Genomic DNA, 21,209 nt, shown 5'->3' with positions numbered 1-21,209 from the left:
TTACTCTTCAACGGTTATGAATTTGAGAAAAATTTCGACATGGCTAAGTTTTGCATTTTTTATAGCTTTCCAGCGGTATATTATTTGCCCCATTTCGACAAACATTTTAAAAAAATCACGTTCGAAATCAAATTTGACCGTATTCGAATTCGAGTTTAAACCGTAAGGAATTAGAAAAACATTCCTATACGAAAAATTTGCGCATTTTGCATAGCTTTCCAATGCCATATAAGTTGTGGCAATCCTACAAACCGTTTGAAAAAAAACGCGAAAATACGTTTTGCCAAGAATTTCACCGTTTTTCAAATTACTTTTAAATCGTATAGAATTTCGAAAAACATTACATATATGGAAAAGCAGATTTTCACCAGCTTTTCAACGCCATCTTATTTGCTCCATTGCGACAAACCGTTTGAAAATTATGTCCAAAATACAATTCGTGTTTTTGGTTTTGAAAAAAAATGTTTTTTCAAAACTGCTCTTAAACCGTGATGATTTTGCAAAAAATCCCTATATGACTTGTGATGTAGCTGTCAAGAGCTTTCCAATGATATATTTCACACCCCATTCCGACGAAAAAAATCGTAAATTTTTTTGAACTAGAGAGGACCATCAGTTCGACGAGATAAAAATCATCAGTACAACCGCCTGAAACCATCAGTTCAAGTAGAGTAACAGAATAATATTCTGTTACGCAAAACGGAATAGCCCAGACATTCCGACGAGATAATATATTAGTGTTGATTTTTAACACCCGGGGACTATGCCACCCCTCTCGGTGGAAGTGCCACCCCATGTAATCCCACTTCAATGCATGCCTCGTGATCCATGAAAACACTATGCTATCGTCATTCCTTTATGGGGATTCAGTTAATGAAGCATACTAATGATCACACTAATACGGTTCCGGTAGAGTATGTGTTAGATTAGGGGTATCAAAATATTATGTCGTGAATGCTTAACAAAAAAGATTCCCTAATAGTATAAAAAGCAGTATAACTTACTAACTTTCTATAATAGTACAAAAAATTGTTGGTGATTAAGACTTATATTCTGAAAGAAGTTCCCCATGAACTAAAAAAAGATTCCCCAAAAAAGATTCATGCGTATACACATCTATCAACATTTAACCTTGTTAATACGTAGTGCTATGAACTCGTCTCAGTGCAATTAGATAAATGGAAGACTAATCAATGGCAGACATAAAAGATGCTACACGGATCTCAAAGCCAGATCAGACGGAAGCTAGAGGGGTGGCAATGCCCAAGGATGGCAAAGACATAATAATCATATATATATGTATATATGTGTGTGTGTGTCTATATATATATTGGACTCATCTTTTGTACTCCCAGGAGTACACACTCCTATGCCTTACCGGGTGTATTGAGTTGGACATACCCATTAGATACAAAACCGGCAACCAACAGAAAGAAAAAAGGAAACGTGTGCATGTCGTTGCTTGATCCTATAATTAAGGGAAGTAAGCATGTAAGGGCTGGAGCGTGCATGCATGTGAATTATCCCAGAATTACTGGATGGTATATGAGGCTCTCATTTTTTGAATGCAGAAAACTTATAAAATAAAATCATGAATCACATGCCTCATCTATACACATACTCCATGAGGATACTACTTTTCTTATGGGTATACCATTTTTATGTAGTTTACATATCATATTTACGGTCGAGTACATAATACTTCTATTTTGACAGAGTATATATACCACATGTTGCACTGGAGTACATACCACTTTTTTTTATGGAATATAACACATTTTTTAATGAACAATATAACAAAATTTGAACAGATTAATCTTTTCTATACATTCACAACAAAGCATACACTTCTCTCTATGTTGGCCATCATCAAGAAGAATGGTAGTTTGTATATTTACAATTTACTGGAGATAGGATCATGAGTATGTACCATGAGAAATCAAATGGACGTATACCATATCTTTAAATGAGCGAGTACATACTATTTTATCAATTCTATAACTTTTTCTTGTGCCACTAAAAGAAATCTTGTGAGGCGGTATATAACAATTATTTTGTGAGCCAATACATACTACTTTTATTTGTCAGTATACTGCCCTTTTAGTTAGTATATACAAGATTGTTTTTACTTGGTGTATACTATTGTTTTTTTGTAGATTACTAACCGGAGGGAGTATATACACACTTCCAATCAGAAAGTGTATATGCTTCTTTTGTGTAAGATCGGAAGTATATACTACCTCAACACAAATGAGTATATACTGCAATTTTATAGATCAAATATATACCTCTTACATCCTTGGAGCATGTACCTTTTTCCAGCCTCGCGACCGAGAACGAAACGTGTACATATACTCTTTTCCAACCAAATTTAGGTACATTCAATTATTGCAAGCGATAAATGAAGTACACCTATCTTAGATCACAGAAAACTAATGGATGGTGTGTACTGACTTTTTTATAGAGCATATAATTCATGCATCTGAGATTGAAAGAAGTGCATGATGCTCAAAAATGAAATAGGTATATGGTCTATGTAAAGAACAATGTACCCAAGTTGGATCACTGGCCATCTAAGATCAAAAGAACCACGGAAGATATACCCAACTGATGGAGTATATATGCACGGAGTACATATGACTAATCTGGGCAACATGGGTTGTTTACATACATGCACAAGATCAATAAGTAATCATGTGCATGCGCATGCTGTATTCTTTCATTACACGCATGCAGATCAAGCTGCAAAATGCCATTCCTGGGTAGCTAGCTAGCTTGGTCTTTATACATGTGTTTTTCGTCGTGAGGGCATCTTGTTCTTTGACCTGGTCAGCAGCAAGGCATCCGGAGATAGCATCCAAGACCAATGGCCCGCCTCGCCGTTGAGCAACCATCCATCATCTCCACACGACACTTTCGGAAACCCCGCTCATTTGTCGTGGCTGCCGTGGAACACGAATGCATAATCGCCAAGCCAAGAGAGGATGCATAGTGCATGAGGTGAGAACGACTTACATAATCACGCATTACAAACCGATCTATGAATCGATGAAACAATGGACAAGTACAAAGAAATAAAGATCTGATACAGTATAAGCACATCCAAAGGCCAGTGCATACCTGGGCGCATATATATATATATATATATATATATATATATATATATATATATATATATATATATATATATATATATATATATATATATATCTACTCCTAATGGACGACTTGGTGAATAGTCCGCGCGGTTAATTTTCGCTGGTTTATTTTCGTCATACTTCCATCGCCGGTTTTTTTCGTCATTGACTTTTTTTCCGTCATCGCACCACCTCTGCCTTACTCGATCGAAAAAAACCGGTGCAAACAAAACCCCTCTCCGCCGCCGCCCGATCGCACGCCCGAACCACCCCTACGCCCAGACCGCGGCGGATCCATCCCTGTGACGCGCCGCGGCGGATCCCACCAGCGGCCTCGATCTGGGATCGCCAGGGACGCCGCCGCAATCGCCGCGGATCCCACGAACGCCGCCGCCGCCGCCGTCGCGGATCCCACGCCCGCCACCGCCGCTGCGGATCCCACGGACGCCGCCTCCGCGGATCCCACGGCGCCACCCCGCCGCCACCTCGCCACCGCTGGTCGCCTGGCGCGGCGTCACCCCGCCGCCACCTCAGCCAAGCGTCGCGCCGCCCCTCCAAACCCTAGCCCGCCCGCTCCGCCCGCCGACGGATCGCTTCCGCTCCTCCACGTGGCGAGCCGCGGCGACCTCCGCCTCTTCAAGAGTACGTGGGTGATTCCGGGCGGGTTTTGTTTGGATCTGGGAGGCACTGACTCTCCCGTTCGTCGCGTCGCAGGGCTGGTGAGAGATCTGGATCAGGGCAGGGGCCGTCCCAGGGAGGTGGTGGAGGCGGCCAAGGACCAAGGTCTCGTGGCGCTGCACTTCGCTGCCGGGAAGGGAAGGCCACGGGTGTGCAGGTACCTGGTCGAGGAGCTAGGGGTCGATGTGGACACCGTCGACGATGGAGGTGCGTGCCTCTACCGTTTAATTTGCCTCTAAACTGTAAATGTGTCTGAACTGCACTCCTATATGGCTTGCGTTCAGAATTGGGCTATAGGAAACTGTATGTTGACCAGCAATTTACAACCGTCATGCTATTTTGTGAATCAGATGCATATAGACAAGTTTTAGTGTGTTTGTTCACTGAAATATCCAAAACATCTTATATTTGTCAACTGACGGAGTAGAAAACAAAGTGTTATGTTATGACATATTTATGTATTAACTTTGTACATTCTGACATGCTGTGAGAGGAAACGTCTTCATTCTGATAGGCAACGCAATCCATCCATCCTCTCTAAGCTCCTGCTGAACTATGGAAATTTTAATTTCAGTACTATAGTTATGTATGCTTGCTTGCTGATGTAGTGTGTGTGTGTGTGTTTCATGTGCTTGCTGCCACTGTGTGCTGCGCTGCGTCCCTCGCCTACTTCCGCCAGGCACCGGCACCCGGCGGTGCGCTCTCCGGGACTCTGCCACTTGAAGGGGCGAGGAGGAGCTACGGATGCTAGCGATTAACAACGTTGTGCAGAAGGCAAGCGCAGGTGAGGGGTCCATCCTCATCCCCATCCCAGTTTCTGTTTATACTATTATAAATTAGACTATATGATATGCATTAGTTGCTTCCTTTTGTAGCTGACATGCACATACACCGTCTTAGTATTACAATCCATTCTGATAATTAACCTTTTTTAGTGATCCAGTTCAAATTTTAATACTAAGTACGAACTTATATTCATAATATGTGGACTGTAGGACATACCATTGATACAATCCGACTGTACTCAAAATCGGCAGTGCATTGTTATGATTTTGTAATTACCCCGAAGCAAAAATATTTTACTGTACAAAAATAACAAACAAACAAATGAATAATAAAGATTCCATTTTTGCGACGTGCTACTGTATATGTTCTCTTTTCACAAATGGTGCTTTCATTTGGTCACTTATTATACATTTTTCTTTCCAACAAAGGGAGTATTGTACTGCAATCTCAAACAATTTCTGCTCTCATTGGGAGTATATAATTCTGTTGTCATTGCATTTTGCAAGTGTTGGGTGTAATAAATGAACCGGTTGTTCACCATATCAAATTTTAAGATGAAAGTGTGTTTCTTTGTGACCTTCTTACATCAAAGACCACATGGAGTTTGAAGTCGATTTCAAATGAATGTACATCTACCGAATTTTGCTCCACAAAGAAATGAGATGAAATCACTTTAATTGGAATGCGACGAAAACATACTCTACCGCTTCATTGGATCCAACGAGCGGCCAGACCTGAACTCAATATGGCGCATCAAAACTGAGGGGAAATACAGTTTTTTCATATGGCTTCTTTCCCAAAACTGACGGCCAACTGCTGACAGACTTAAAGCTACCTGCTCTCTGTGTGACCAAGTCATTGAAATTGAAGCCCCCCCGCAAAAAAAGAAAGAAATTGAAGTCCACCTCTTCTGTCATTGCTACTTTACGATGGTTAATTCTCAACTGTATTATCTACCTGCAGGACACTATTTTGGATTAGCTTATATTTTTCGGGCAAAGTTGTTCATTTTATTAACATGGCAAAGTTCAGACATTGATGCAAAACAGCGATATGCCTTGATGCTCGCAGGAAACAGAAACAGAGCTACATGAGATAATTTTCAAGAAGTGTTCACTTATAATATTGAAATATGTTTTCATCAGACTATTGTCAAGAATTGTTCAAACCAGACAGTAGCTGTTCGAACAATATCTACTTGCATGACACATGAGGATTGTGTATGACTTGCCCGAATTACCCGAATGGGAGAGAGGTTAGTTCTGTAAAGAATATTCCTGTAGTTGCTTACACATGAGGATTGCAACTGCTTCTGTACCATTGGATATCCCTTGCTGCACATCACTGAAATTGGTTCAGTTAAAACTGCACTAGCTGTCAGTTTGGGCAGCAAGCTTCTAGCTAAAAAATGAGTTAGTTATGCCTAAAATTTCGAGTTGGCCTCTATATATAAGTTGTAGAACAAGTTCCAAGGTTTCTCTAAAGTACTTTTTGTGTCGTTTGGATGCATGGTTTGAGAGCAACCACCAACTTAGTTTGTTTTCTACAAAGTTATTTTCTTGGGTGCAGTAGTTTTCATATGGCAGATTAGGCCCTGTTAGAGATTGAATTGAAATGAAGCTAAAACATGAAAGTTTTAGAGGTTGTTCTATTGGTACTGAAACACATGTCATTTGTTGTATTTCGTTTTGTATATTAAATCCTATGAAAACATTATAGAGGGTTCTATACTATGTTGGACAAAATTTAATGATGCGCATGGTTCGATGGATGAAGACTTACGTCATCAAATTGCTTCAACCTCGTGTGAAATTTAATGTGATAAAGTAGATATGAGCTGGGGTCTTGTGCGTAAGAGTATGTGCGACGAGTCCATCGTTGTATTGATTGTGATATATGCTTCATTAAGCATAATATTAAGTGTTAAAACTTCAATTGTGTATATACTTAGTGATGCAAATTCAAGAATTAAGTGTCCAGGCATGTCATCATTGAAGTGCTGCTGGATATTATGCTTATTTGTATTTACGGGCATTAACAGAATTACTAAGACTATTTCATTATTTCCTTCGTAGAAGACTGGATAGTGTCTACAACAATTGCACATCAATGCGGCCCAAAAATTAGTCAATTCGAGGTGGATTTCACTCGTTCTCAAGGAGCACACCATTCAAAAATCAATGTTTTTCCAGGATGTTAGGAATTTCTCATCGCACAAGGAAATATGTGAGGAGAATCACTATTTTCTACCATACATCTAGCATTTTTATATTTCGGTAGATTCTATATTGTTGGGTACAACCATGGGTACAGCTTGCAGAGGTAAAAATCCCAAGCACCCCTCATGCAAAGAGAAGGGTAATCTCCTTTTTGGCGTACTGTATGCCTTCTCTACTTATTTATATTGCAATAATAATATCCTACAAGTATTCGGAATAAGAGCAATGTTTTTATGATTATCTAGAATTTTCATTACTGATGTTTGTTTATTGGACTATGTGTATGTATTCAGTCTTTCGCAAAACTCAGCCACAGCTATTATTCATGTTAGCTTTTTTTGAATGTTCTTATTCATGTTAGCTTTGGAACTTCAGGTTTTGCACTCAGATATTCTTCAGGAATTGCTCATCGCACAAGGAAATATGTGAGGAGAATCACTATTTTCTGCCATATATCTAGCATTTTTCTATTTCGGTAGATTCTATATTGTTGGGTACAACCATGGTACGGCTTGCAGAGGTAAAAAATCCCAAGCACCCCTCATGCAAAGAGAAGGGGAATCTCCTTTTTAGTTGTATTGTATACCTTCTCTACTTATTTATATTGCAATAATAATATCCCTATAAGTATTCGGAATAAGAGCAATTTTTTATGATTATCTAGAATTTTTATTACTGATGTTTGTTTATTGGACCATGTGTATGTATTCAGTCATTCGCAAATATACATGTGATGTCAACTCAGCCACAGCTATTATTCATGTTAGCTTTTTCTGAATGTTGTTATTCATGTTAGCTTTGGAACTTCATGTTTTGCACTCAGATATTCTTCACGGTAGTTCCTTGGCATCATTATGTTTTGCTGATCCAAAATTTACTATTCTCCATACTTTCATGTTTCATGTTGTTTCCAATCTGGAAATCTAGAATTTTTACATCATGACATTGTGCAAAATGATTCACTTGCATGACAAAATCACCTCTCATATTTGGCGAGTTGTTTCTGAAATCTGGAATCATTAAGCGTCCTTTTAGTCTTGTCCATATAAATTGCCAAATGATGCCAGCTCTGTTCGAGTGGTTTAAATTCTGAAGACTGAACTTTGTTTGCACCATGTGTACAAATCTCGATTTCACTAAAATGGGCTCCATGTGAATCTAAATAAAATGCTAAACTAAAACAATAGGCTAATTGAACTTGTGATTTTGGAAATCTTTTGGCCGAAGAAGCTTATGAAACAGCGTACTGTAAACTGGTTGGTTATTGAGAGGCCCTTTATATGTTTCTGTCCCAGGAGCATGATAGAGGAGATTATGTGGTATTTGTGTTGTTCTTTACACTAACTAGATGCAAGTGATGTGTGTTAGTCTGCTTTTCAGTTTCTTCCCCACCTTTATGTTGAAGGTATTGTTGATTAGTTGGCGAGGTTCATGGATAAGCTGTACTTCTGTCACATTTGCGGTCTATCAGTATGTGCCTTTTCCACTTAGTTGTTGGCTGGACCATATATTTATTGCATGATGAAAACGATTTTTTATGATTGTGATTTAGACAAAATAAATAGTACACTATAAGATGGTACCTCAAAAGGGTGTGATTCACCTTTAACTTCTTTATCCACTTGTGCTTTCAGCACCGCAAAGCTCATGCAAAGACCATGAGGAGTAGCACAGATGAACGGAACAGAAACAACAATGGTCATGCAGCTTCTTGTTCCCCATGATCGTAACACGGTAGAGGCGACAAATAGTGTAACTAATGGTGGCAGTGGTGGTGCAGGGGAGGATAGCAACCATACAATCCAGGAGCCCTGACCGCAAGCTGTGCTTCTGCCATGTTATCGGTGCTGGAGCGCCGTATGAGGCGTTATCTTGATCAGTGTGTCTTGCATGCCACCCATTGCCTTGAGTCCACTGTATATTAAGGCTATAATGTTTTGTTTATTCAATGGATTCTTGACCGTCCTGTAGTTAATTCCATCCAGTAAGTAATACAGTTCGTCTAGGAAGTATTTTGGTTTGGTGTGTAGTTTTGGGCCTGCTGTGTTGCCCTATCTCTTTCTTGAAACTGGATCTGCCAGGCTACCTTCGGTCGTGATGGTTTGGCAGAGATGCAATATGTAAAATTGCTGAGCTAAGTTGGGTTTGATAATGCGATCATAAAGAAGATGCAGACGACACTGTACATGTGTATAATAGGCACACATTTGAATGTCCTTTAATCGCTATGTGTTACAATAGTATGCAAGTACCGAGCCCTTTTCTGCTGAAAAGGAAAATACAATTTCCACCTTGAATGGGGTGCTCCTCATGGTCTTTGCACGAGCAGTTAACTATAAAAGGAAAAGGATCGACCCTCTTTTCAGAGAAAGGGTTGTTTGCTAGGAGAGAAATATCTCATACTTTTATATATTGAAAAATATACACCCTAAGGTCCCTAACAAGTCATTTAATTGTATGATAGACTGGACCGAAAATCATTGAGTTTTAACAAACAGAAGAGATGCATACAAATAATTATTATTTATATATTTGTTGCCCATGTTAAAACAATGTGTGTTTCTGTATTTTTTTGTAGAGTATGAGAGAGATGGAGATGTATTATGTCGACGCTAAAAAAGAATACACCAACAAAGGTGTTGAGGCGTTGAAAGAACTAAAAATTCATCAAGTTTTATATACAACAAAAGGCCCGTGGCAACGCACGGGCATTGTACTAGTATGTGTGTGTATATGTGTCGCTAATGACAATGAGTCGTCTTCGTGGTCGCCGATTTACGCGACTTGATCACCAGAGCGCCTGCTCATCTGCGTCTCGCCGATGTCGTTGCCCAAGCGGATGGATGTAGCGTGCGCATGGTCGTTGTCACCATTGGCCAAGAATACAATGATGGCGGTCGAGGAAGGCTCGCAGGCTAGACAGAGTTGTCGTCGTCACCGATGATGGCGAAGATAGACGAGGGTCAATTCATATGGAATAGGATGGCGATAGAGTTTTTCTTTTCTTTTTTGCGCACTACACATGCGCACATGCATCGACTGGGATCTTATAAACCAAGAATTTGTTCAACGGAACACCAACTCTTGTGTCAAGCCCGTTAGGCAGTGTGTCTTTTTTTGCGGGAATGAAACGAGGGAGGAGTATGTACTCCTAGGAGTACCAACCTATTTCTCTACTCACACACACAGATATATATATATATATAGGACAAATTTTATCTACCACCCATCTGGCTTCATTTTTGTATGTTGTATGTAGTATATATATATATATATATATATATATATATATATATATATATATATATATATATATATATATATATATATATATATATATATATATATATATATATATATACCACCACTTCAGTTTTGTATGTTCTATTTAGTATCTATCAAATTAGAGAGTATGTACGCATAATATGTACTATATAAGAATGTTTAGGTAGGATATATACTACTTTTTAGGTAGTATGCCTCGTATTTTAAGTATGCTCTTTTTTATGTACAAATATATACGTATTTCACAAATATAATAAAAACCATGGTCAACTTGAAATTTTTCATGTAACTCACTTTGAAATATGTTATATATAATATATGAACGTATTTATAATGACAAAGTAGTATATATAATATTATATGATAGTATATGAGATATGTGGGGTAACTACCACTTGGTGGTAGGATGGATTTTCCCTATATATCACGGGTAGAGCGAGGTGCTATACAAACGGTTTTCAACCCCTTTCCGGGACGGCGTTCTGAATCGTCGCCTAGTGAGTGACTGCGATAGGGGGTCCTTCCCACACGACCCAGAAACCGTCGGGGATATGCCCTTCTGGCACACACCACGGCAAAATGAGGTCGTGTGCGACCGGCGAGCGATCAAATACGGATAAATGCCTAGACGTAATTACTATACAATGGCCAAACGAACCCTGGACAGTTTCAAATTTCAGCACGACACTCTTGTTATTCTATGTTGCCTGTATAAAACAAAGTTCAAGGCCTGAAGAGGCAGTGATTATCGTTTCGCCCACAAGAGGGGCAAGTTTCCCTACCGGAACCACGAGGGTTGTGAGAAGCTTCGGTTTGTAAGAGGATTGTAAGCTTGGCCCAAATTGGACAATTATTTTACCATGACATATATGTGCCATGTAGTGACACCAGGCCAAGTTTCATGATTTCCTGATGAGTTTTGGATTTACAGAGATTTAAAAACCGAGATTCACAATGTTTGTGGCCAAGCCAGGACGCCGAGACGGTTGAATTCCTTCCCATTCATTTCATGGGACCTAAATATGCACCCCAAGGACACATGTACGTTTTTCTAGCCATTTTGGTGCACTAGAGCATGTATTTGTAGTTTGGATTTGAATTATGGACATTAAATGCCTAGAAAACTCAATTAATGAATAAAAAGGTCAAATGAACCCTAATTAATTTCAAATTTCAGCGCGAATCTCCCGTTGTTCCGTATTGTGTGTAGAAGAAAATACAAGGCTAGAAGAGGGAGTGATTATCGTTTTGCCCATTAGGGGACACGTTTCCCTATCGAAACCACGAGGATTCTTGTGACAGGCTCCGGCTTGTAAGAGGTTTGTAATAAAGCTTGGCCCAAATTGGACAATGTTTTTACCACGACATATAAGTGCCAAGACGTGACACCATGCCACCTTTGATGACTTTCTGGTGACTTTTGGATTTATGGGGATTTAAAAACCGAGATTCCACATGTTTGAGGACGAGCCAGGAAGCCGGTACGGTTGCAATTCATTCACATTCCTGGCATGGGACCTAAACATGCAACCAAGGACACATGTATAATTTTTCTAGCCATTTTGGTGAACTGGAGCATGTATTTGTACTTCAGATTTGAATTATGGACATTAAATGCCTAGGAAACTCAATTAGTGTATAAAAAGTCCAAACGAACCCTGAATAAGTTTAAATTTCAGCACAGATATCATGTCATTCCATGTTGCCCGTAGAAGAAAATACAAGGCGAAAAGAGGCAGTGATTATCGTTTCACCCACAAGGGGGACATGTTTCCTATCGGAACCACGAGGCTTCTTTGAGAGAAGCTCCGGTTTGTAAGAGGCTTGTAATAAAACTTGCGCCAAAGTGGACAAAAAAATCATCGACATATATGTGCCATGTCGTGACACCATGCCAAGTTTCACGATTTTCGGGTGATTTTTGGATTTACGGGGATTTAAAAACCGAGATTCTTCTCACGAAATGTTTTCAAATAGCACACGGTTCACTCACGAAAGCTGTGTGCCTACCAAATCGTGGCCGATGTGAGGGAAATATGCCCTAGAGGCAATAATAAAGTTGTTATTTATATTTCCTTATATCATGATAAATGTTTATTATTCATGCTAGAATTGTATCAACCGGAAACTTGATACATGTGTGGATACATAGACAAAACACAGTGTCCCTAGTAAGCCTCTACTAGACTAGCTCGTTAATCAAAGATGGCTAAGTTTCCTAACCATAGACATGTGTTGTCATTTGATGAACGGGATCACATTATTAGGAGAATGATGTGATGGACAAGACCCATCCGTTAGCTTAGCATAATGATCGTTAAGTTTTATTGCTATTGCTTTCTTCATGGCATAGACATATTCCTTTGACTATGAGATTATGCAACTCCCGGATACCGGAGGAATACCTTGTGTGCTATCAAACGTCACAACGTAACTGGGTGATTATAAAGATGCTCTACAGGTATCTCCGGAGGTGTTTGTTGGGTTGGCATAGATCAAGATTAGGATTTGTCACTCTTAGTATCGGAGAGGTATCTCTGGACCCTCTTGGTAATACACATCATAATAAGCCTTGCAAGCAATGTGACGAATGAGTTAGTTGCGCGATGATGTATTACGGAACGAGTAAAGAGACTTGCCGGTAACGAGATTGAACTAGGTATGAAGATACCGACGATCGAATCTCGGGCAAGTAACATACCGATGACAAAGGGAATTACGCATGTTGTCATTGCGGTACGACCGATAAAGATCTTCATAGAATATGTAGGAACCAATATGAGCATCCAGGATCCGCTGTTGGTTATTGACCGGTGAGGTGTCTCGGTCATGTCTACATAGTTCACGAACCCGTAGGGTCCGCGCGCTTAAACGTTCGATGACGATTTTGTATTATATGAGTTATGTGATTTGGTGACCGAATGTTGTTCGAAGTCCCGGATGAGATCACGGACATGACGAGTAGTGTCGAAATGGTCGAGAGGTAAAGATTCATATATAGGACGATGATATTCAGACACCAGAAGTGTTATGGGGGTACCGGGTACATATCGGGTCACCGGAAGGGGTTCCGGGCATCCCCCCAGCAACTACATGGGCCTAATGGGCCAAGAAGGGGACAGACCAGCCCCTGGGGGGCTGGTGCTCCCCATGTAGGCCAAAATAAGGGGGAAGGAAAGAGGAGAAGTGAGAAAGGAAGGGGAGGGATTCGGCCTCCCCTTTCCTTCTCTCCTCCCTCCTCCTTCCTTTCCCCTCCGGATGAATATGGAAGGGGGAGGCCGAATTGGGAGGCGCCCAAGTAGGATTCCTCCTACTTGGGGCGCCCCCTTGGCTGCCTCTCCTCCTCTCCAACCTATATATATGAGGGGGGCACCGCTAGAACACACAACATTGATTCCTAGCCGTGTGCGGCGCCCCCCTCCATAGTTTACGCCTCCGGTCATATTCACGTAGTGCGTAGATGAAGCCCCGCGTGGATCACTTCACCATCACCATCACCACGTCGTCGTGCTGACAGAGCTCTCCCTCGACACTTTGCTGGATCAAGAGTTCGAGGGACGTCATCGAGCTGAACATGTGGAGAACTCGGAGGTGCCGTACGTTCAGTGCTTGATCGGTCGGAATGAGAAGAAGTTCGACTACATCAACCGCGTTGTCAAATGATTCCTCTTTCGGTCTATGAGGGTACATGGACGCACTCTCCCCCTCTCGTTGCTATGCATCTACTAGATAGATCTTGCGTGAGCGTAGGAATTTTTTTCAAATTGCATGCTACATTTCCCAACAGTGGCATCAGAGCCAGGTCTATGCGTAGATGATATGGATGAGTAGAACACAAAGAGGGTGGTGATCGTCATACTGCTTACCACCAATGTCTTATTTTGATTCGGCAGCATTTTTGGATGAAGCGGCCCGGACCAACCTTACATTACCACGTTCATGAGACCGGTTCCACCGACAGACATGCAACTAGTTTTGCATAAAGGTGGCTGGCGGGTGTCTGTTTCTCCAACTTTAGTTGAATCGAATTTGACTGTGTCCAGTCCTTGTTGAAGGTTAAAACAACAAACTTGATAAATCACCATTGTGGTTTTGATGCGTAGGTAAGAACGGTTCTTACTAGAAGCCCGTAGCAGCCACGTAAAACTTGCAACAACAAAGTAGAGGACGTCTAACTTGTTTTTGCAGGGCATGTTGTGATGTGATATGGTCAAGACATGATGTGATATATGTTATTGTATGAGATGATCATGATTTGTAAAAGTTATCGGCAACTGGCAGGAGCCTTATGGTTGTCGCTTTATTGTATGAAATGCAAACGCCATGTAATTGCTTTACTTTATCACTATGCGTTAGTGATAGTTGTAGAAGTAATAGTTGGCAAGACGACCAAGACGCTACGATGGAGATCAAGGTGTCAAGCCGGTGACGATGGAGATCATGACGGTGCTTTGGAGATGGAGATCAAAGGCACAAGATGATGATGGCCATATCATGTCGCATATTTTGATTGCATGTGATGTTTATCTTTTATGCACCTTATTTTGCTTAGTATGGCAGTAACATTATAAGATGATCCCTTGCTAAAATTTCAAGGTATAAGTGTTCTCCCTGAGTATGCACCATTGCGACAGTTTGTCGTGCTGAGACACCACGTGATGATCGGGTGTGATAAGCTCTACGTTCACATACAATGAGTGCAAGACAGTTTTGCACATGCGGAATACTCGGGTTAAACTTGACGAGCCTAGCATGTACAGGCATGGCCTCAGAACACTGGAAACCGAAAGGTCGAACGTGAATCATATAGTAGATATGATCAACATAGAGATGTTGACCATTGAAAACTACTCCATCTCACGTGATGATCGGACATGGTTTAATTGATATGGATCACTTGATCATTTAGATGACTCGAGGGATGTCTATCTAAGTGGGAGTTCTTAAGTAATATGATTAATTGAACTTAATTTATCATGAACTTAATCCTGATAGTTTTTGCATATCTTTGTTGTAGATCAATGGCTCGTGCTACCATTCCCTTGAATTTTAATGCGTTCCTAGAGAAAACTAAGTTGAAAGATGATGGTAGCAACTACATGGACTGGGTCCATAACTTGAGGATTATCCTCATTGCTCTACAGAAGAATTATGTCCTTGATGCACCGCTAGGTGAAAGGTCTGCCGCGGGAGCAGATGCTGATGTTATGAACGTCTGGCAAGCTCGATCTGATGACTACTCGATAGTTCAGTGTGCCATGCTTTATGGCTTAGAATCGGGACTTCAAAGACGTTTTGAACGTCATGGACCATATGAGATGTTCCAGGAATTGAAGTTAATATTTCAAGAAAATGCCCAAGTTAAGAGATATGAAGTCTCTAACAAGTTCTATAGCTGCAAGATGGAGGAGAATAGTTATGTCAGTGAACACATACTCAGAATGTCTGGGTATCATAACCACTTGACTCAGCTGGGAGTTAATCTGTAGATGATAGTGTTATTGACAGAGTTCTTCAATCACTGCCACCAAGCTACAAAGGCTTCATGATGAACTATAATATGCAAGGGATGGAAAAGACAATTCCCGAGCTTTTCCAATGCTCAAAGCTGTGGAGGTAGAAATCAAGAAGGAGCATCAAGTGCTGATGGTTAACAAGACCACTAGTTTCAAGAAAAAGGGCAAAGGAAAGAAGGGGAACTTGAAGAAGAATGGCAAGCAAGTTGCCACTCCTGGGAAGAAGCCCAAGTCTGGACCAAAGCCTGAAACTGAGTGCTTCTACTGCAAACGGATTGGTCACTAGAAGCGGAACTGCCCCAAGTATTTGGCGGATAAGAAGGATGGCAAAGTGAACAAAGGTATATTTGATATACATGTTATTGATGTGTACCTTACTAATGTTCGTAGTAGTGCCTGGGTATTTGATACCGGTTTGGTTGCTCATATTTGTAACTATAAACAGGGGCTATGGATTAAATGAAGATTGGCTAAGGATGAGGTGACGATGCGAGTCGGGAATGGTTCCAAGGTCGATGTGATCGCCGTCGGCACGCTACCTCTACATCTACCTTCGGGATTAGTTTTAGACCTGAATAATTGTTATTTGGTGCTAGCGTTGAGCATGAACATTATATCTGGATCTTGTTTAATGTGAGACAGTTATTCATTTAAATCAGAGAATAATGGTTGTTCTATTTATATGAGTAATATCTTTTATGGTCATGTACCCTTGAAGAGTGGTCTATTATTGTTGAATCTCGATCGTGGTGATACATATATTCATAATATTGATGCCAAAAGATGCCAAGTTGATAATGATTGCAACATATTTGTGGCACTGCCATTTAGGTCATATTGGTGTAAAGCGCATGAAGAAACTCCATGCAGATGGACTTTTGGAATCACTTGATTATGAATCATTTGATGCTTGCGAACCATGCCTCATGGGCAAGATGACTAAAACTCCATTCTCCGGAACAATGGTGTGAGCTACTGACTTATTGGAAATAATACATACCGATATATGTGGTCCGATGAGTGTTGAGGCTCGCAGTGGGTATCGTTATTTTCTGACCTTCATAGATGATTTGAGCAGATATGGGTATATCTACTTAATGAAAAACAAGTCTGGAACATTTGAAAAGGTCAAATAATTTCAGAGTGAAGTGGAGAATCATCGTAACAAGAAAATAAAGTTTCTATGATCTGATCGCGGAGGCGAATATTTGAGTTACGAGTTTGGACTTCATTTAAAACAATGTGGAATAGTTTCACAACTCACGCCACCTGGAACACCACAACGTAATGGTGTGTCTGAACGTCGTAACCGTACTTTATTAGATATGGTGCGATCTATGATGTCTCTTACCAATTTACCACTATCGTTTTGGGGTTATGCCTTAGAGACAGCTGCATTCACGTTAAATAGGGCACAATCTAAATTCGTTGAGACGACACCGTATGAACTATGGTTTGGCAAGAAACCTAAGCTGTCGTTTCTTAAAGTTTGGGGTTGCGATGCTTATGAAAAAGCTTTATCCTGATAAGCTCGAACCCAAATCGGAGAAGTGCTTCTTCATAGGATAGCCAAAAGAAACTGTTGGGTACACCTTCTATCACAGATCCAAAGGCAAGATCTTTGTTGCTAAGAATGGATCCTTTCTAGAGAAGGAGTTTCTCTCGAAAGAAGTGAGTGGGAGGAAAGTAGAACTTGATGAGGTAATTGTACCTTCTCTTGAATTTGAAAGTAGCTCATCACAGAAAACCGTTCCCGTGATGCCTACACCAACTAGAGAGGAAGCTAATGATAATGATCATGAAACTTCATATCAAGTTACTACTGAACCTCGTAGGTCAACCAGAGCACATTCCGCACCAGAGTGGTACGGTAATCCTATTCTGAAGTCATGTTACTAGACCATGACAAACCTACGAACTATGAGGAAGCGATGATGAGCCCAGATTCCGCAGAATGGCTTGAGGCCATGAAATCTGAGATAGGATCCATGTATGAGAACAAAGTATGGAATTTGGTTGACTTGCCCGATGATCAGCGAGCCATAGAGAATAAATGGATCTTCAATAAGAAGACTGGCGCTGATGGTAATGTTACTGTCTACAAAGCTCGACTTGCCGCGAAAGGTTTTTGACAAGTTCAAGGAGTTGACTATGATGAGTCTTTCTCACCCGTAGCGATGCCTAAGTGTGTCCGAATCATGTTAGCAATTGCCGCATTTTATGATTATGAAATCTGGCAGATGGACGTCAAAGCTGCATTGCTTAATGGATTTCTTAAAGAAGATTTGTATATGATGCAACCAGAAGGTTTTGTCGGTCCTAAAGGTGCTAACAAAGTGTTCAAGCTCCAGCGATCCATTTATGGACTGGTGCAAGCATCTCGGAGTTGGAATATACACTTTGATGAGGTGATCAAAGCATATGGTTTTGTACAGACTTTCGGAGAAGCCTGTATTAACAAGAAAGTGAGTGGGAGCTCTTTAGCATTTCTAATATTATATGTGGATGCATATTGTTGATTGGAAATGATATAGAATTTCTGGATAGCATAAAAGGATACTTGAATAAGAGTTTTTCAATGAAAGACCTCGGTGAAGCTGCTTATATATTGGGAATCAAGATCTATAGAGATAGATCAAGACGCTTAATTGGACTTACACAAAGCACATACCTTGATAAAGTTTTGAAAAAGTTCAAAATGGATTAGTCAAAGAAAGGGTTCTTGCCTGTGTTACAAGGTGTGAAATTGAGTCAGACTCAATGCCCGACCACTGCAGAAGATAGAGAGAAAATGAAAGTCATTCCCTATGCCTCAGCCATAGGTTCTACCATGTATGCTATGATGTGTACTGGACCTAATGTGTGCCTCGCTATAAGTCTAGCAGGGAGGTACCAAAGTAATCCATGAGTGGATCACTGGATAGCAGTCAAGAACATCCTAAAGTACCTGAAAAGGACTAAGGATATGTTTCTCGTTTATGGAGGTGACAAAGAGCTCGTTGTAAATGGTTATGTTGATCCTAGCTTTGACACTGATCCGGATGACTCTAAGTCACAAACCAGATACGTATTTATCTTGAATGGTGGAGCTGTCAGTTGGTGTAGTTCCAAGAAAAGCGTCGTGGCGGGATCTACGTGTGAAGCGGAGTACGTAGCTGCTTCAGAAGCAGCGAATGAAGGAGTCTGGATGAAGGGGTTCATATCTGATCTAGGTGTAATACCTAGTGCATCGGGTCCAATGAAAATCTTCTGTGACAATACTAGAGCAATTGCCTTGGCGAAGGAATCCAGATTTCACAAAAGAACCAAACACATCAAGAGACGCTTCAACTCCATCCGTGATCAAGTCAAGGAGGGAGACATAGAGATTTAAAAATACATACGGATCTGAATGTGGAAGATCCGTTGACTAAGCCTCTTCCACGAGCAAAACATGATCAGCACCAAGACTCCATGGGTGTTAGAATCATTACAATGTAATCTAGATTATTGACTCTAGTGCAAGTGGGAGACTGAAGGAAATATGCCCTAAAGGCAATAATAAAGTTGTTATTTATATTTCCTTATATCATGATAAATGTTTATTGTTCATGCTAGAATTGTATCAACCGGAAACTTGATACATGTGTGGATACATAGACAAAACACTGTGTCCCTAGTAAGCCTCTACTAGACTAGCTCGTTAATCAAATATGGTTAAGTTTCCTAAGCATAGACATGTGTTGTCATTAGATGAACATGATCACATCATTAGGAGAATGATGTGATCGACAAGACCATCCGTTAGCTTAGCATGTTGACTATTCAGTTTTATTGCTATTGCTTTCTTCATGTCATATACATATTCCTTTGACTATGAGATTATGCAACTCCCGGATACCGGAGGAATACCTTATGTGCTATCAAACGTCACAACATAACCGGGTGATCGTAAGTATGCTCTACAGGTATCTTCGAAGGTGTTTGTTGGGTTGGCATAGATCGAGATTAGGATTTATCACACCAAGTATCGGAGAGGTATCTCTGGGCCCTCTCGGTAATACACATCATAATAAGCCTTGCAAGCAATGTGACTAATGAATTAGTTGCGGGATGATGTATTACGGAACGAGTAAAGAGACTTGCCGGTAACGAGATTGAACTAGGTATGAAGATACCGACGATCGAATCTCGGGCAAGTAACATACCGATGGCAAAGGGAATTACGCATGTTGTCATTGCGGTACGACCGATAAAGATCTTCATAGAATATGTAGGAACCAATATGAGCATCCAGGATCCGCTGTTGGTTATTGACCGGTGAGGTGTCTCGGTCATGTCTACATAGTTCACGAACCCGTAGGGTCCGCGCGCTTAAACGTTCGATGACGATTTTGTATTATATGAGTTATGTGATTTGGTGACCGAATGTTGTTCGAAGTCCCGGATGAGATCACGGACATGACGAGTAGTGTCGAAATGGTCGAGAGGTAAAGATTCATATATAGGACGATGATATTCAGACACCAGAAGTGTTCTGGGGGTACCGGGTACATATCGGGTCACCGGAAGGGGTTCCGGGCATCCCCCCAGCAACTACATGGGCCTAATGGGCCAAGAAGGGGACAGACCAGCCCCTGGGGGGCTGGTGCTCCCCATGTAGGCCAAAATAAGGGGGAAGGAAAGAGGAGAAGTGAGAAAGGAAGGGGAGGGATTCGGCCTCCCCTTTCCTTCTCTCCTCCCTCCTCCTTCCTTTCCCCTCCGGATGAATATGGAAGGGGCGAGGCCGAATTGGGAGGCGCCCAAGTAGGATTCCTCCTACTTGGGGCGCCCCCTTGGCTGCCTCTCCTCCCCTCCAACCTAGAACACACAACATTGATTCCTAGCCGTGTGCGGCGCCCCCCTCCACCATTTACGCCTCCGGTCATATTCATGTAGTGCTTAGGCGAAGCCCTGCGCAGATCACTTCACCATCACCGTCACCACGCCATCGTGCTGACGGAACTCTCCCTCAACACTTTGCTGGATCAAGAGTTCGAGGGACGTCATCGAGCTGAACGTGTGCAGAACTCGAAGGTGTCGTATGTTCGGTGCTTGATCGGTTGGAATGAGAAGAAGTTCGACTACATCAACCACGTTGTCAAACGCTTCCGCCTTCGGTTTACGTGTGTGCGTGGACACACTCTCCCCCTCTCGTTGCCATGCATCTCCTAGATAGATCTTGCGTGAGCGTAGGAATTTTTTTGAAATTGCATGCTACGTTTCCCAACACGATGCCCCCTCCCCCTGCTGCTAGTGCGATCTGAGTCGTGCGTTCTGATTGGCCAGAACCCAAACCCCATGGATCGTACGTCTGCACCGTTGGATGCTCCCAGATCGAACAGCAATCCTCAGCCCTTTCGACAGCACATGCAGTATATGGGTAAGCACTGTGCGCATGCGTCATGCTAGCTCATGCTTCCTTCTCTACTAAGTTTTCTACATTAATGTTGTTATATATCCAAACAGGCTACCATTTCTAGCCAATCTTCTCATCGGTTTCCCGCCTCTTCTCCCATCATTTCCCGCTACCAGTGTCAGTGCTCATTGAAGGCTAGGCGGCGACACAC

The 21,209-nt window shown here is 41.4% G+C and overlaps 1 long non-coding RNA gene across 1 annotated transcript; it reads left to right on the top strand.

The window, feature by feature from the left end:
- The first annotated feature begins 3,504 nt into the window (after window positions 1–3,504).
- On the top strand, window positions 3,505–5,941 carry LOC120968906 (uncharacterized). The gene is made up of 4 exons (XR_006667243.2): window positions 3,505–3,779; window positions 3,852–4,022; window positions 4,495–4,599; window positions 5,565–5,941. It is a non-coding gene; the product is annotated as an uncharacterized lncRNA (long non-coding RNA).
- The last annotated feature ends 15,268 nt before the right edge of the window (window positions 5,942–21,209 follow it).

This window comes from Aegilops tauschii, chromosome 7 (genome assembly GCF_002575655.3).
Source record: "Aegilops tauschii subsp. strangulata cultivar AL8/78 chromosome 7, Aet v6.0, whole genome shotgun sequence".
Lineage (NCBI taxonomy): Eukaryota > Viridiplantae > Streptophyta > Magnoliopsida > Poales > Poaceae > Aegilops > Aegilops tauschii.
This window is presented reverse-complemented; position numbering and strand designations above follow the sequence as displayed.